Below are 16956 nucleotides of genomic sequence, written 5' to 3'. Positions count from 1 at the left end.
GTTCAATGCCAAGATAAATTCAAATTAGCATTCAAACCATCTATGTTACAAAATAGGAGAGTTGAGTGGATTTGCATGTGGGCTTGGCTGATGTCAAAATATTTAAGGAAGCATTTAAGTTGAATGGAAAAGACAGAAGGAAAGAAACAAAGAAATGAAGGAAGGACAGAAGGATGGAGGAATGGTGGACAGATGTAAAAAAAAAGAAAGAAAGAAGGTGGGGTAGACACAGCAGCTGGGGCTCAATTTCTTAACCTTGGCACAATTTTGGATGCAGTCTTGGGCCCATAACATGAAAAATGAATTTAGTGTACTCTCTGCATAAAAAATTGTGCTCTTTTTTAGGCCTAATGCATGCTGTGCTATACTTCATCACATCCCCAATGGAAACTTCTGACGAGTCAGTCGGCCTTGTAACTTGGCCTCCGATGCTGCCAGGACATCAACCACTGGGCTTCAAATCAACTGAAAAAACTTGGCCCAAGTGAGACACAAATCAGAATCAAATCCATTCCCATGTCTGACCAGATCCGGCCAATCAGGGTCAACCTCTCAGGGTTCAAACAGCTTCACGCCTTCCCTTCTTACAGCCTATCGGTGGAGTTTGTTTGACCTTGTCAGGCATCCTTTGAGATTTTACTCTTCTTATGAGGACATTCCAAGCTCCACTTTGCCAAAGATAGAAAAAGAGTGAAAAAAAAAAAAAGCCTGGTTCTGTGGCTCGCTATTTAATCAAATGCCCATGAAATTAGGCTGTAGTTGTAAGGCTGTTCATGTGTCTTCAAGAATAGGACTGAATCAGAGCTAATTAGGGTTGGATTCACAGCAGGATGCATTCCTGTGTTCCAGTCTGGAGGATCTTTTGGACTCCTACCTTGGCCTTAACTTGATCATACCCACCTCCGAATAATCAAACTGGTTGCTGGGATATTGAAGCATATTGTTAACAAGTGGGCAGGAAAACCACATTTTTAAGAACCAGCTCATTTAATACAAAAATAGCATGTAAAAATAAAAAAAATAAGGTTTAGTTTGAAATGTGTGCGCATGTAGGACTAGGTAGGTATATATCTTGGTAGGTAGGACCAGGTAATATCCTGTGCTCCAGCGCAATTTGGATGGGGTGAAAGGTGACACCTTGCCAGTCTAAGTGCTGAAAGCTTAGTGCACATACTCTGACAGGCGTATCCACTTCAGACCTTTCCCTTGGTCTAATCCCTCCTGCAGGTTTTACAAGCATGCCAAGGAAAGCTGAGCCTAGACCAGTGCCAAAGTCCCATCAGTGTTCCCTCGCAGCCCAACCCCCTACACCACCCCTGGCCTGCTGACGGACGCACCACTTGGGTTTGAGAAGGCCATGACCTCTGACCTCCCCCTGCCTCTTCTCTGCCTACTAAAAACTCTCCAGCTAGGAGGCCCCCTTCCACATAACTCAAGTGCTATTCTGATGTGACAAATTGCTCTGGAGCTCTGGAGAACTTAGTACCCTCCCCTTCAGCCTTCAGACTAACCCAGAGTGCTTACTCTGTCCTGGGGCCCCAACAGCAGGGGCTCCTCTTTTCCTCCCCCACCCATCAGCAAACCCTCAAGCCTTGCTGCGCCTTCTCCTGCCTTGCCTCAGCACAGCTACAATGGAAATGAATGACTCAATTGTCCCTGATGGAGTGAAAGACAAGGAACCCCTTTAAATCCTCCAAAAGGGATGAACTCTTTCTGTCCCTCTATTGCCTGGAGACTTCCGGGAGAAAGAGAGAGCGAGAGGGAGTCAGAAAGACAGAGAGATTGAAAACACCAAAGACCACGAGTTGCTTTATCAGGTCTTCTGGCAAAATCTTTTCACCTAAACTGGATCTGGAGTTGAATTTTGCAACCTGACCTTTGCAGAAACCTGTTATTTTTCATAGAAAATCATTCCAAACCAGAAATCCAGTTTTTAATGTTAGGCCTACAGCTAAAGTCATCTGGATTATGGAAGCATTTGCAACAGTAAGTAAACTAGAGCAAACAAAACTGAATGTGATAACCAAATTTAATCCATGTAAATTGTGTGTTCGATTTGTTTTTGGATTAAGAGCAAAGGCTTATCCACAATCAGACAAATCAGATGCCTACTTTGTCAGAGAGGCTAAGGATATCTGTGGATCTATTTTCAGCTGTCTGGCGTGGGATGAACCAATGCATTAGAAAGCATTCCAGCCACATTAACAATGTACATAGGAAAACCTGAAGACAAAAGGGTGTAAGGGGGTCTAACAGGCACTCAGTGAGCTAATTTCCCACTAGAGATGCTCAATCAGGCTCAGAAGATCCCAGACCATCTGTGGAGAGGGGTTAAGAACAAATAAAGCTACTAACATACATGACACATGCATCCAAATGTTTACTTAACCATCACCATATCCACACATGCTTTAAGGGTGTGAGAGCTGACTTCTTGCTAATTGCAATAATAAAACAAGACATTATTTAAGCTAAGACACCGAAATTGACTGATCAATTGTGGCCTGGTGGTTTGTGTGCATGCTCTAACATGTTGAACAGAGCAGTGACCCAAGTTTGAGTGCAGATCAGGTCACACCTACTGGTCACATCTCCCACCACCTTCTTGTTATTTCCTGTCTCTATAAATAAAAGTGGCAACACTATTAGAATCTAAAAAGAGTATGTTTAAGAGTGCTTGTTACTAGGTTCACATGGAGAACCACACAAGTTTGCTTAAGAAATATGATAAATACCACTCCCACTGAACAAGCAACAATAAAAAGCCCATTGTTTTGTTCACAGGTGCTGAGGAACAGGCAGGCATGGATACATACAGACTCGCACTTAATACACTTGCTCTCTCAAGAGGAAACAATTTTTGGGGAAAGGACATAATAATGATCCAGACAGGCTCTTTGAAATTCACTGATCCAAAGAGAAGGGATCTGCCCATCTGTGAGACTCCCATCTCTAGAGAGGTAGAGAGAGCGAGAAAATTGAGAGAAAGCATGTGTTTGGGTGTGTGTGCGTCTGTCTTTGTATGTTTGCTTGAAACATTCAAATAGCCTTCATTTCAGATGGATGGAAGCATGCTGGAGGAGGGGGCTAGGGGTAGGGGGGTAGAGGAGGAGGAGGAGGAGGAGGAGGAGGAGGAGGAGTAGCTCAACACTAGATGAAACTGAAAGTTAGTCTACACGAAGGCTCTTCACACTTGCTTAGTTCTTCTAATACACATTTTATGAGTAAATAAATGAAAAAAGAGAAAAGAACACCCCACCAGCTCAGACTGCCTCAGGCATTCTGCAACCAGGAAAATAAAGCTGGAATGTGGGCAGGCCTGGGGTTTGTTTGCCCTGGGGCGGGAGAGGGTCCGCCGGGCCCGTATTTACTCCAAAGCTGAAACCGCTGGGGGGTTCTCAGCACTCTGACAGCACAGAGCCAGAGACCCCAGCCTGATCTCCTCCATCCCCTCACCTCTCACCTTGGCCCTCTTCATAATAAACTCACACTGACATTTTTCTTTCACACTGCCTCTAAAACTGATCTTCCAAACAGTTGACGAGGCAGGTACCTTTTGAAACTTAAGTCTAAAACATACTCTACAAAAGTATTTGAACATGGACACTTCGAGCTAAGCAAGCTTGATTTCATGTATTGTTCAGAAATTGTATAAAATAGCATGAATGCACATTGCACTCTCAGCACTGCCACAAGGGGTGCTATAATGGGCACAGAACAACAGTTTAAACACAAAAATGGTTTGAGTTTAAAGTTAGCTATCTGTACAAAACATTCAATACAATAATGGCACAAGTATCTTTGGCTAACTCTACTATCCCACAGGGAGATAACTGACCCAAAAATTGACTGTCTGTCTGTATGTACAAACAATGAAAGCCAATGCGGCTCCATGATTTGGACCTCAATGTTCTTTCAAAATATTCTTTCAAAATACTTCACCCAAATTCTTTTGGGTGAAGTATCTGTTTAAGTTTTCAAGTGCCACAGTAATGCAAGGACCTCAACATCTCTTCAACTAAGAGAGATAGTTCAAGAACATTTTAGTTAAACCATTCCCAATTTGCAAATTATTATTATCTGATCCAGCATCTCAAACACAGTAGCACGAGATACAGGTGGCCATGCTTGTGATCTGTTTACATAGCAGGTGTTGGCTTGTGTATTAGACAAACAGCAGCTAATTCACCTGAAGCGCTCAGAATGTGTTAGGTACTGTCTTAGTGTGCACATACTACGAATAAGTAAGGCCATAAAGAAGTTCTGCCAAGCCTCAAAGCCAGAGCTAGCTCTTTAAGAGCAGCTGTCCTCCTTGCTTGAGGAGGCAGTAAAACAAACAAACTGTCTCTCATGGAGACAGTTGGACAGGGTGACAGTGTTCCTCTATTAAAGTCCAAGTAGGCTGACATAGCATTTGGTGATTGCACACCAAAGGACTGCTGATCCATTAATATTTCTATTAAGCAGGAACAAGTTCATGTGTCTTTTTAGGCAGTGTTTTTCTTTTTATTTCAAGGAGACATTAAATTTTAAATTTTGTCTCAAGAATATTAATCATGTGAGACAACATTAGCCCAATATTAGTGTTTAGTTTGCTGTGAGGAAGGCAACTAGGCTTCCTTTTGGTCATAAAATTGTAATTTTATATGGTTGGGTACAATTATTTTGATGAGACTCTTGAAGTATATTTTTTGGGGATTATTTCCATAACTGGAACCCCCCCCCCCACCCCTTTCTACTCTTTCTTCCTCTTCTTCTCTCTATCTTCTGGGTGATTATGGGCCCCTTAAGAGCAGTCTATAAATAGCCCTGCAGGCTTTACTCTTCGTGGCTGGTGTCTCCTCCAGCAGGGCCCATAATGAGATATTCAGGCAGCTAAGGCCTAGCAACACACCCAATAGCTGCACAGTTGCACAGCCTGCAGTGTTTCAACACCAAGAGAGGTCTCATTTCTACCCCGTGGAATCTCATTCACTGACCTACTTACCAGCTACGTGATCTTCAGCCTGGGCGCAGGGCTTAGCGCTAGGTGTGCCTGCTCACAGGTTCTGCAGAGTTAACATTGGGTTGGCATGGAGTTTGGACTTTGGACCTCACGTTTAAACACACACACACACTCTTGGCTGTGGATCAGCTTTACTGTATAGATAGGGGTCACCCCTGGCCACCACGAGGAGGTAATTACCACACTAGTGCACACTCTCAAGTTCAAAATAAAAACTACTTTCACCTCCTGCAGCAACAACAACCTTCAAACGGGTTTCAACCTACACACACACACACACACACACAAATAAACCTTGAAGCAAACTCCATATTCATAAGGTCTGGTCCCTGAGTGTATCTGAGCACCATTATCTGCCTCAAAATTCAAAATGGTTGCAGGTCAAAAGCGTCAATGTAGGACACCCTTTTGATTTTACCCTATAATACAAACCCAAACCATACTCAAGGAACATCAAAACGTGCTCAATCTACCACATATACTACAGGCAGGTCAATTCAGACCAATCTCGCTCTTAACTACATGAAATTTTAATTTGTTGATTGGTTATGTATCCATTGGGTACTTTTTGATCATTTTTACTGGCATAAGGCAGGCAAAGAGTAACAATGCCACTGACCTGTGCATTATAAAACAAATAACATCAGGGACAATGCCGTTATTTTGCTCCCTAATAAATAAATAAATAAATAAAGAATTGGTTAATATAGCTCATTAAAATGGAGGAGGCACAGATGACAATAAGACTCAGGGAAGGTCATGTGGTGGGAGCCACGGGCAAAGCACCGTGGGTGATGGTGTGACCCCTATCTTCTCTTCTGCACCCCACGAAGAACACCCTTCACCTCCAAATAAACTGTAGTAATGATTTTGTAATAATGCACCCCCTACCACCACCAAAAAAAAAAAAAGTCTCACGAACACACATAACCCCTCTTCCACCTCTCTGTTAATTACTACAGACATCCATCCACAAACAGCAGCAACAGACACCATCACACACAGCAATTACTGCTGAATCTTTAATGCACTCTTTAAGCAACTCTCTGTCTTTCTTGGGCAAACCACAGACCTGTCTTCTCGAACCATTAACAGAAGGGTCACAGGGCACTGGAACAAGAATAAGCAAATTTACTGACTGTATATAAGCTCTTTTCAAATCTAAAATCTTCAGGTAAATGTCTTCGATGCAACCCCCTTCTCGCTAATGATTGATTCAGTTCTACACAGATGAGATGCTGAACTACATGTGTAGCTGGACGCAGCTGGGACTAAAGCAGTGTGAGTGTGAAAACTAATCTCTACTCTTAGCTAAACAATAACACATGCCAGACATGTCAAGTCTAAGAGGTCTATTCATAAGATGTATAAGATGCACCTGTATTATACTGTCAAGCTCATGCAACTCTCTCCCTGATGAAAGAAAACATCTTAAGATGCATGAATTCATATCGACTAAATAAACAGTGTGCCTTATCTGACTCAGGTAGATTTATGCCAATTCAAGGTGGATCAGCATTGTAAAGTATTTAATGAAAAACATAATAGCATTTGTGGATAAGTTGGCTGATCAAGGAAGTCTTGGTCGTCGAAGTAGCAATACCAACAGACCAGGACTTAACATTAAAATTTAATGGAAACATCCCAATATGGAAATATCTTAAGCCTTGGTCAAATTAGACTTTGAGCATGCAAATTTTCCTGGACACTACAATGGACAATAAGTTGGAGTTTTTGTTGTCCTATGTTTCCATGTGTATGAAAAGCGTGAAATTCTAGTCTGACAGCAGCTTTAGGACCTTAATAAACAGCAATGGTTCAGTTACAACATCATTTGTTTCATCATAATAGTGTGCTGAAAACCAACTCACAATGCTTTGTTTCACCCTATAACAGACTCTGACAGTTGATGATGACGTGTGCACATGAACTTGCATGAAGCTGACTTCTCTGCCTTGTATCCTCTCTACAATCTACTCATTTATTTTGATGCAACTCATTGCAACGCTGCGTTAACAATGCTCCGGCTCCATTTCCAAAGCCTCCTTCATGCAAGGCTGCAAGACATGGACATGCAGATTTATATGGTTTTGGGGGTGGGTTTTGTTTTTTTACAGATGTGTTCTATAAAGGTTAACATGCACAGGAAAAAAAGCATTGGCTACAAACTGTGTGTTTTTGTCAGTTGGGGGAAGCAGTACAGGGAAAAAAAAGCCCTCAGCCAAGCCATCAAGTTGAACATTGAACTTCACAGTAGTAGCTGCCTTTCTATGCCTTTCCTTTTGATGTTACCTCCAAAGCAAGGGATCAAAGGCTTGGAGTGTGGCGTGGGGAAGTCCCAGGCTCTTAGCCTGGCAGCCGGTGATATATGCAAAAGTCTATGCCAAAAAGAGAGAGAGTGAGAGAAAGAGAGAGAGAGAGGGTACTAGAGACAGCAGGCTTGTATGGAATGTGGCTAAATAGTGTGCTTTACTTTAATGAATTCTGGAGGTGATGCAATCGCTCCTTTCTGAATTTTTTACAGTGAAGTGTTGAAAACAATGAGGGCGTGCCAAGAGAAAGTAAGGCTTTTGGGCGCAAAATGTGTATGATAACTCACTGACAGATCCACTTACTCCACCCCCTTTCCCCATAAATATACAAGACGACGTCTGACTTACAGCAAACACTGGCCATATAAAACGCTGTCCTTCACAAAACAACACAAAGACAGGCACAAGACCCACATGTAGGAAACAATAGGCTCAGCTGAGGGGTTTAAACCAACTAACCCCTGCTTGAAAATTTTGCACACACAAATATAGGTCTACACGTGCAAGCACACACACCCTTTCCCCAGGGCTATAGGATTAAGAGGTCTGTCTGGCTGACAGCGAGCTCTTCCTTCCCACGTACCCTGTCAATTCCCTCCCTCCCTCCTGCCTGTTCGGCCCCTCGGCCCTGCTCTGCCAGCCAGGGAGGAGGACACACCTGAACTTGACATCGATCTGCCTAAGCTTTTCTCATCACCACACACACATGAAGAATCACACACGCCACAATACACAATATTTGTGTCTGTAAAGAATGAGGGGGGGACAGTACTGAAAACAGAAGAAATGCTGCAGGAATAGTGATCTCTGATATGCCTGATAAGTTTTCTTTCAAAAAGGTTTAAAAAAAAAAAAAAAAGTTAAACATGCTCATTGGAGTAAATCTGTTTCTGAAAAGAATTTATCTGAAAACATCTATAGTGTCAATAAATAAATAATGTCAATAATTATAATTATTAATTTCACTATCAAAAAATACACGTAAAATGATGCAGGGACTTCTGTGAACACTTGAGTGATTACTTTTTTTAAACAGGTCCATTGAAATCAACAAAATGAATGAACTCATTAACTAAAATGATCCTTCTCAAGCATAAAATAACTGTAGGACACCCTACAGTTTTAAGGACTTCGATATGCAGCTTTTTTCAAGTCCTTGAGATTGTAAGTGTGCCATTTTGGTACAGGACCACTTAATGAGGAAAAGAAAGAGACACATTTTCTCCGGACCTTGAATTCTCAATTACTCACTAGTTCTACAACAGTATAATTTCTACTGCTCTGCTATACTGACCGTCTTACCCATTCCCCTTCACTTGTGTTTGAAAACGGCATACGTGATTCTTTTTTCAAGTGGATACACAGATACTGTCTGACCACAATTACCGGTCGTAGTGGGTCAGTGTGTGTTTGTATGGCTCCCCGTCAGGCAGGCAATGCCCGTGTCTCCGCTCCAGCACCAGATTCTTTAAGAGTCATGGCCTTGAGAGGGAGGGGAAAAAAATGATTGTGGATAATAGGCCTGTTGTTAAAAGAATGGAGAGAATGAACAAGTGAAAGAAACTGGGAATGAGAGGGGAGGAATATTAAAGATAAGCAGATCCCGTTTCACTTTCCAGGTCATCCAAGGGCTGCTGCACTTATTGTCATTATGTACATTTGTGCCAACCAGACACCTTTGGCCACTGCACCTCTTATAAATGTCACAATTCTAAAATGCAATGTATGGAGTTCAAAATGCTTCTTAAGAACTGCGTTATGTTCCAAGACTTAACTTTACATGAATTTCCCTATGAATAAAATGATGCTGGGACTTCATTTTAAACTGCTGACCAATCTGATTGTAAGGTACTCTTGAAAATGACAGTAAGAAAAATTAAAAACAAGGGCCCATGCTTTAAAATGATCATACTCTCATTCATCCATAGGTTTTGTGGGCATTGGGATGTGTAGACACGTACAGGTAGAATTGTGAGTTGCCATCGGGGCCAGCGCCTGGAAAGTTGGGCTTCAATATGAGCTGCGCTGATGGACGGCTAATGAGAGCAAAAAAATCCATCCCGTATAACAACAAAATACCACTGACACTCCCGATCGCTGTGTTCCCAAGAAGAAATGAAAAAAAAAAAGCGAGGAGAAAAGAGAGCCAGAGGAAGACAGGCAGGGAATGAGAAAGAGGGAGAGAAAACTCACAATGATGACACGTAAGTGCAAAGAGCGATTAAGGATTTACTTTCAAAAGGGCCTCCATTGATCTTTTTTGATAGACCTGCAATAAATCAAACCAGATTGACTCACATGAGAACGAAGCCTAATCCTTTAGTCAGATCCAGAAGAACTCAAACCAAACCAGCTGTTAATTTAGGCTTTACAAGATAAAGCAGGCGAAAGCCAACCTGATGTACCCTAGGGCAAGGGCTTACATCATCTCTGTAAAGCAATCAACTTATTGCCAGTTTGGAGAGGTAATCAGAGTACACACTGGGAGGAGAGAAAAAGACATAATGGCAGGGGTGGGGGAGAAAGTAAGAAAAGGTCTAAAAGGCAGAAATAAAGAGGCTGTAAGGGGGACAAATAAGTCCAGAAAACAGGCCAAGGGTTATTGCATGCTAAAATATGTAGCTACGCTAGAGATATGGCGAAATATGAGAGGGAAGCCGCACAGTCTCTATTTCTTGCCTGGGCACCCTGTAATTTCCCTGTACATTTGGCCCTATGCCCATGGCCAGTGCCACCTTGGTCATGCCTGGTCAACCACACCGAGTCAGCACCATAGCCTGCCATGCTAATTAAGCCAGTTATTTTTGTTTGTTCGAGTATTTTTCTTCACCAAACTTTATTTTTCTGCCAGACTAAATGATCGAGACGCGCCATCCTGTCTTTCCTGGTTACTTTTCTAATGTCTTTTTCAAACCCACATCCTGTTTGTGTATGAATATAGGAGAGACATAGATATACTTAACTTTTATACTGTATATTTTACTTTTATACTTATGTAAAAAAAAATCTAACTTTTTTCAAAAATATATAAATGTATTATTTATATTAGGGATGCACCGATACCGATATCGGACACGACATTTCGCTCTTATTCTAATAAAAATGCCCTAATACCGAACAGAATGCAAATAGGGCTGTGTCCAGAAAACTTTACACTGAAAACAGAACAACAGAGAGCCGAATGGAGTTGTTAGAGATTAAGGTTGTCTATGAAGTGCATGTAAGTAATTAATATAATGTAAAACATTCTATATTCACACCCGTATAGCGGATGTGCGCAAGCTGACAAGCAGAGTGTGTCAGAGTGGATTGAGTTCGCGGCTGCACAGATACGCGAGCTTGTCAAATGAATATCTCACAGACATCACTGAAAAATTAGTAGTTTGGTCGGATGTGTCAAATGCAAGTAAGTAAAACAATGCACAAGTTACTAAAGTTATTTGACGTAAGGTGAGCGAGAGAGAGAGTCTGAGAGCGCACACTTCTGTTTCATGATCTTAATTGCTGTTCGCTCCATTAATGCATGCATTTGGAATAAAACTAAATCGTAAATATAAAACAAACAAATTTATAGGGGCATTCACTATAAACATTTATTTTAAACGTCAACCATACACAACTTTATTTAAAGCATAAGGGAATCAATCAGTGTGAAGTGCGCTAGGCTGTAAGCATTTTTCTCATTCTGCACCAATACCAATGTGCGCGCAATGCGTATGTTTATCTTGCTTTAAGGCCAAAGTATACTTCGGGTTTTTACTCATAAGAGAGGGTCTGTGTACTCTACATGTGAAGCAAATTATATCACCAAAATAGTATGCGTGCACTTGTATAATTTATAATGAGTGGTTCCCTGCATTATGTGATTACAGTAATGAGCTGCTGCAATGGAGCAGCTAAATGCACCATTAAAATGAACAGTGAAAGTAACAAAAGTTTAGCTATAATTAAGGGTGGAAATAACTAAAGGTAATATCTGTTTGCTAAATGAAACCAAATAACATGGTCCATAATATTATTGTTATTATAATTATATGGTGAGGAGACGATAAGATAACGATAATTATGACTATATAATTTTCATTGATGAAACAATATGAAGATTTCGAGAAATGTTCAATATAATGTTAAAAGCATTATGCTAAAAGCAGAACGAAACAACACAACTCATTTGAATCGCGCCGCACAGACCGTTTATCGGCTCGGATCAAAGTTCAAACTGCCGTGCAGGGTAAGTTCACTAGAGCAGATGTTTACTTGGTCACGCAAGCATTAAGCAGTGCTGTGAGATCCAGTGTGAAGTGCTTGAAATCAGCGATGCACACAAATGCCATTGTGATTTTAAACTAGTTTATAGCCAAATCAGGAAAAACACTGTGTGCAACGAGAAAATCAGAAGGCTTTTCAATCTACACATCGCCATCATTTACCATGGATTCCTAATGAATTTTATCATAGGAGTAATGGTATATTATCGTAGCATGTATGTGTGATTAAGATATTGCATGTGTGCATTTTATACTGAATGTTTTGGACTACTGTTTTTCATGAAAATAGGCTACCTAAATACCAAAAAGTTATATTTTATATACCATAATACCTATATGTGTGGTTTTAACCGGTGGTGTTTATCATAGTTTAAATGTATGCTTCTATGGGAGACCAAAGCTTAATTTAAAAAAAAGAATAAATTTAACCATACAAAACCGAGGTTGCTGCAATTTTTACAGATGTTACTGATTTTGATAATGAATAAAAATTTGTATCTGCATCCTAACTCAAGATACTATCAAATGTGCATTTCTAAGAGTCAAAAAGTGATATTGTTATTCTTAATATTATCAAGCAACCCAAACCTGTTTCTTGATTTGAAACAATATCACTAATTAAAGCATGCAGAAACTAAGAAATACATTTTTATATTTAGATATTTATTTTGTTTTGGTTTCTTCAACTTTCACTGTATTATAGTGATACGTTTTTTGCCATATTGCCCAGACCTAATTATTATAATTATTATTATTTTATTTCTGTACACAATATTTGAAGAAAAAAATTACAAATGCTGTGAAAATACAGGTATCAACAAGCACCAAAAATGAAAGTATCGGTCTTGTTCTGGAAAAAGTGGTATCGGTGCGTCCCTAATTTATATAATCACTGTTATAGGTCTACTACTATTACTATTATTTAATACAGTTAAAATAACAATAATAAACTGGAACCATAAATATTAGTATTATTTTTTATATAAAAAAATTTTGTATATGTTTGTATACATATAAAGATATAAGATAAAAAGAGAAACAAGGATGTTGTTGATTTGGGCAGTGGCAGGGAAGCATCACTCAAACACACCCAGACACACATCCACTCATTAGGTACCATGTTCTTGCCTTTAATGTTCTGTTTACTACGCTCAACAAGATCAAATCTGAAATCCAATTCCAGGCCTGACCAGGGCCTTTCACTTTAGTTCTGAGGGAGCCTTGAAAAAAGCCAGGCTTGTAGTCTCTGGAAAGTGTCCAAGAGAAACTGAAGCTCAAGAGTCCAAACAAAACCCCAGGTGAAATCAGAGTAAAAGCAGGAGCCCGCATCCCCACCTCTCTCCGACACACTGCATGCACACAGGGATCACTCCGACTTTGGGTGTCTGCTCTACACAACTAAATTGAAGTTAAACGAGCCAGGGGTCTGACACACATCCATGTTTGTGCACATCCATGTAAAGAGCTTGGAACTTCTGCAGCGCTCTGTTGCGCGTACTATCTTTAGTGCTGAACTAAGGCTGCCCCTCCTCCTTTTAGCGGGTGTACCACTCAGCCTTGTGCCTTCCACCATCCTCCCCACGGGGTCACACTTTTAATTACATAGAAACAGTAATCCCATCAGACAGATGGCAAACAGGCCGTCACCCAATGACTTTATGCCCAATTGAATCATTACTGATGTTATTTGCTAAATTATAGCAAAACACAACAACACCGCCGAGCGGGATTTGCACGAGATGCTAGCGAAAGCAGATGTGCCCTCCTGTCGAGCATCTGTGACAGAGATCAAGACGGCGTGAAGACGGGAAGTGTAAAGTCGGATTTGTTTTAAATGAATAATATTCTAATCAGTGCAAGCAAATGCAGACCCGTATTATCTGTTGTGAAAAAACAAACGAAAAAATATGATTCCTCTACCAGACAAGGCATTTCCAACCAACTTGGTTTGGTTAACCACATAACAAGCACAATTGAGAAGTGACGAGAGTTCTTTTCTTAAAAGAGGGAGCATGTTTGGTTTATGGGCTTTGCTCAGCACCGCCGTTTGTCTTTAGGGAACATCCCAAGAATCCACTCTTTCCTGAAAACCAAACACTGAGATAGAGTCCACAACCTTACTGCCAGAGACCATTCATTCTTTCTCTCACTCACTCACCCATTCTTTCTTTCTGTCTGTCTCTCCCTCTTCTTTTCCTCTGCCCATAGCTTCTGTCAACAATTAGCGGTCGCCTCTTCCAGAGTCCCAGACCACAGCACCCCGAGCGTTAAACTATGCAATCTCCCAATCTCTCCCTCAACATAAATTACAGCTTGCGACATCATTTGGGAAAGAGACGCACCTCTGTGCCAATAAACAAATAATTACCATAAACATTTTTTTGACAGAACTGATACAAAACTCCAAACTTAGAGAGAGTAATGAGTATATAAGCCATAGTCCTTAAGAAAGTCAATAAAAATATTTGGAGCCTGTATTCTTGGCTTGCAGCAGGGCCTGACTGCTCACCTGTTGTGTTGCTTGGTGTTAATGTATGTCTGATTGGTGCATGTTCTGGCTGGGCCCCAGGGTGTCGTATTCCATGCTGGGTGGCTAGACTTTGTGCCGCAGATGGGAGCAGCTCCTCGGCCCAACACTGGAGCAGTAAATCTACATTTAACCATTTGGGTTCAAGCCACACCATAACATAACACTAACATTTTCCATTTCTTAAACACAACGAGGCAAAGGCAGAATTACGTCTTTGCGCTCCCAGACTTAGGGTTTTAATTATTGCTTCTTAGCTACTATAAGACAGGGGGCACAGGGTCATGGCTAAAGACAACAACTCGGTCACAAAATCCAATTATTTTAAGCCCAACTTAAATTAGTTCATATAGAATGGCTGTTTAAAATACTTGTCCTCTTCTTGGACCTGATAAGACTGGCAGCTTCCCTACAAACCGGAGCAGTTGTGTCTAGAGGCATGTCCGTTGCTGTAAAGTGATCCAAGCAACACCCACAAAACTTCCAAGCTGTCAGTTTTAATCCTTTCCTGACTATCGGTCAATAGGCCGCTGCATGCAGTTGTTCTTGTGTGTTGAAGACATGGTAGATACCGAGATAGAAGAGGACCTCAAGAGTGCTGAAAAGGGGAATTTGAGATTCAAACCACTATGCCTAAAAAGAAAGGGGTCCGTGGGACATGCTCAGTGGGATTAATCATAATTTCTTGTCTGCAGTCAGGAGGATTCTGGGAATTACTTACGTAGATGCTACTGAAATTATTTTTTTTTTTAATAACAACAGAGCTTCAGGGAACAGAAGTCACCTCCACCAAAGTATCCCTGGTTCTTCATTCTGTAATAATACAGAAGCAACCAAATGACTGTCAACATAAAATTTGCACACACTTAAGTAGCATCAGTAAGATCTGACCACAAAAAGCAACATGAGTGGTTCTTCTCAAGTGTGCTGTTGCACTCCTGGAGTCCGATCCCAGAGGCAAGTGAGTTGAGTATACGAGTGTGTAAGGCCGCACAGCAGCTGTGAGAATGGCACAGGGCTGGCTGCTTCCCTGCCGGCTCTGATTTCCTGACCTCATGGCCTGAGAAGCACACAGTCAGGTGACCAAATCTAATATTGGAATATCGATGTAAAAAAAAAATTATAATAACTGTTTCATTTTGAGTTCGTATCCCCACCGCTAGAAAGCAGTGTTTAACTCTGAACTTAAACAGTGACAGAAAATACTAGCATTAAGGCACGCCACTATCGTTAGTGTTAATATAGGACACTGCCATTAATGGAGGATGAAAGAATTGTTCCAGTTCCCGCCTCGATGTACAAAGCTTAAAATGTGACATCATTTGGGCTTTCACGGTAACGTCCGCCCGGGACCGCAATGCAGGTGGCACCTTGCTTTCACCGCTTGCGAAATGTGTGACGAGCCTCGCGCATGCCGCGGCCGGAGCGGTAGGGTCGCCGCACGGCTGCAGCTTTGTCTCGTGGTGGGTGCGTTTTGTGCAGTTGGGGCGGTGCTCGCTCAAACATAAATACAAACTGAAAAACCTGTGAAAAACAAGTTGAAAGGTTCTGAGAATGTTCAACATCTGTGTTCACTTAATTGTTGTACAATTGCTTTGTTTTCTTTAGGAATCCTGAAAGAAATGTATATTTCATTCATATTAAGCAGATGTAAAAAAAAAAAAATTAATTCAGATCAAATGTTATGACATTGTATGTCAAAATTGTAAAAGTAAGCTGTGAACCTTTTAAGCAGGGTCGAAAAATATGTATGGTCTTTTTATAAAATACATTTTATACATTTTTATTTTTATAAAAAAAAACTGTTTTATACATTTAACTAAAGGATCCTGCAAGCACTTGGTTTTTTCCGCTTTACTCATACTGCACAAAAAGTGTTTCAATAACGTTGAATGTTACAGGGACTGATTATTGCAAATGTAGATAAAATGTAGATGTTCTGGTTAAACAATTTTTATGTATTTATTTTTTGCTAAGGTTTGCATATGGTGGTGAGTTCTTAATGACAGCTTTCCTAAAAATATATTCTATTCCTAAAATAAGAAAAATATCCCAATATATCGCCTTGCTTACTGTATTGCAATGTATCAAAATATATTGTATCTCAACCCCTATATCAAAATACACAGCCCTAGTCCTCAACCACCCAAGTACAGACTCTTGGGCAAGAGGGCGCCCACACACCTTTCTGCTTTCAAAATCTTCCCTTTGCTCTCAGAGTTGATAAAAGACTTTGGTTCAATCTGCGGGCGAGCTCTGTAAACCAATGCCTTTTTCTTCATAGTGTTCCCCGGGCTGTGACCACCGTGTTTGCATACCACAAATCTTGCATAATGTCAAGTGGTTTCTCACCAATGAGACTTTATATTAATGGAGTAGAGGATATTCATCTGCTCTAAATCAATAGTGTGTAAGCCAAGCAGATTGACAGGCCTCAGGAGAGGAACTCTTGTTTACCCATGTGAAGTAACAAAAAGAGAAATTCCCCAGAATGAGGGACTTTCTGTTTGCTGTCCTTTAAGGGGAAGACAACAGTCCTCTTCAAAGGTTGCTCAATACTGTCGTGTCTTTCAGAAGGATAATGAGATGGGCGGAAATGGGCATGCAGAGGTGATGGCAAGCCGCCCGTCAGAGTGGCCTCAGCTTTGCATGCCTCAAGTAAATAGCAGTTTCTATACAGTAATTGTAACTTAATTGTAAACCTAGGAGAGTTCATGAAGAACGCCAGAGTCAAACTAGGTCAGTGAGGTCCCTACTTTGGAATGACTAAGCTTCTAACCAAGTACTGCTTCCTCAACCTGTCTTCCTCACACCCTGAGTGATTTAGTTGGTTGACTAGCCATG

The 16956-nt window shown here is 40.9% G+C and overlaps 1 protein-coding gene and 1 long non-coding RNA gene across 33 annotated transcripts in view; one reads left to right on the top strand and one right to left on the bottom strand.

Annotated features, from left to right (window-relative positions):
- LOC127969142 (transcription factor 7-like 2) overlaps positions 1-16956 on the bottom strand; it is an 85744-nt gene that overhangs the window by 57979 nt on the left and 10809 nt on the right. The gene's annotated exons all lie outside the window — the stretch shown is intronic.
- LOC127969144 (uncharacterized) overlaps positions 1537-16956 on the top strand; it is a 41646-nt gene continuing 26226 nt past the window's right edge. Inside the window, exons 1-2 of the long non-coding RNA XR_008156226.1 lie at positions 1537-1986; positions 2785-2960. This is a non-coding gene — a long non-coding RNA (uncharacterized LOC127969144). The remainder of the gene's footprint in view (positions 1987-2784; positions 2961-16956) is intronic.

This window comes from Carassius gibelio, chromosome B12 (assembly GCF_023724105.1).
Source record: "Carassius gibelio isolate Cgi1373 ecotype wild population from Czech Republic chromosome B12, carGib1.2-hapl.c, whole genome shotgun sequence".
NCBI classification, from domain to species: domain Eukaryota; kingdom Metazoa; phylum Chordata; class Actinopteri; order Cypriniformes; family Cyprinidae; genus Carassius; species Carassius gibelio.
This window is presented reverse-complemented; position numbering and strand designations above follow the sequence as displayed.